Source organism: Cyprinus carpio, chromosome B3, assembly GCF_018340385.1.
Source record: "Cyprinus carpio isolate SPL01 chromosome B3, ASM1834038v1, whole genome shotgun sequence".
NCBI lineage: Eukaryota > Metazoa > Chordata > Actinopteri > Cypriniformes > Cyprinidae > Cyprinus > Cyprinus carpio.
In genome coordinates, this window is record NC_056599.1 from 4,008,533 (window position 1) to 4,010,355 (window position 1,823).

The following is a 1,823-nucleotide window of genomic DNA, read 5'->3' on the forward strand; positions in this document are numbered from 1 at the left end:
CAAGGAATCTGCATCAGCTGCTGCGTTTTCTGTGTTCCATCCGTCTGGCCAGAACTTATACCACCCCTTGAAAGAGGCTAAAAAGCCACTTTCTCCACCTTCATATGATGAAGCCACCTTCTCAGAGCCGCACCACCCGCCGCCACCTGATTGTTACACTCCCCTGAGAGTTAACAACCCCTCCTCTTCACCGGCTGTTTGTCCCTCCTCCCCCCCAGAGTTTGCCTTCTTTACTCGGTGTACATGCACGATCCGTCAAGATTGATGCATGACCCCCTCGCCTTCTTCGGTTGGCCAGGAACGACACACCAGCTCCTTTAACCTCGGTTTCTTCTGGAGTGTTTCCTTCTTGAGGACTCTTTCTGCCAGCCGGGACACTCCTGAGTTGTCTTGGCTCTCCGCACTGCGGCAGCCCCTCCCTTTCGCCCCGGATACTGAAGGACGGATTCTTGACGATTCATGCACACCTAAAGGAACAGCACAATCCTCTTCCGATCGAGAAGCTTTCAACTCTTTGAGCTCCTCGAGGATTCTCTTCTGCCCAACTCTGTCCTCCTTCTGCTCTCCCTTTGCCTCAACCTGCCCTCATCTCTACCCCTCCTCGCCTGCCCACCCTCTGCTGACCCTCTCCCTCCCTCCCCCCATTTCCCTCCTGCTCACTCTCTCTCTCTACCGTCTGCTCCTCCCTGCTTGCCCCACCTCCCCTCTGCCTGGCTGCCTCCTCCCCCTATTGTTTGTGTCAGAAGAGACGCGAGTCCGTGTGACAGCAACACAGCCATACACCGTGTCACGTTTTCTGGTCCGGGTGGCGGCAGGGCTTCTGCTCCCTGCTGTGTTGTTTACCAACCAATCCCGACAGGCCCCTCCGGGCTTTCTTCGGTCCCCTTCCCCCACTGCACCCTTCACCCCCTTACTTTTGCTGAACGTTAAATACACACCCCTGCTCTACCACCACCACAACAACAGAACAATGAAGAATACAATAAATATTAAAGGGGTCATATGATCGCTAAAAAGAACATTATTTTATGTATTTGGTGTAATTAAATGTGTTGCGCGGTTTAAGGTTAAAAGCACATTATTTTCCACATACTGTACATTATTGTCTTCTCCCTATGCCCTGCTTTCTGAAACATCGCCGATTTACAAAGCTCATCGCCTGAAAAGTGAGGTGTGCTCTGATTGGTCAGCTATCCAGTGCATTGTGATTGGCCGAATACTCCCCAAGCATGTGGACGAAATGCTAGCACCCTCAATTATACTGTGATGCCCTGTCCGCCAGAGCGACGACAAAAAACATTAAACCCATTATTAACGAGATTAATTTGCTGCATCCAGTGGGGACATAATTACTGATTATAAAGACTCCTCGAGCCCCCCAGCTCTGCATATTAGAATTGAAGCTTCTGTGCATGAACTGTGTGCCCGATTGACAGGGTCCCTACTCAGTGTTTCATTGCTCCCTACTCCTGATCAGGGACATCTGGTGCAGTTTTACTTCACCTCAGAACATTCACTCATGGTTGCACTGCATAAGAGTCTTCACACCGCGGATGTAGTGTGACCTCATATACCTCTGTAAAAAAATAAATACAATTTAAATTTACGTCTACTTTTACTTGATGCACTTTGAATGCGCTTTTATTACAAACTATATTCAGGAAACAACAAAATACAGTATGCACTAGACAGACAGACAGACAGACAGACAGACAGATAGATAGATAGATAGATAGATAGACAGACAGACTGATAGATAGATAGATAGACAGACTGATAGATAGATAGATAGAAATAGTCAGATGATAGATAGATAGTCAGAT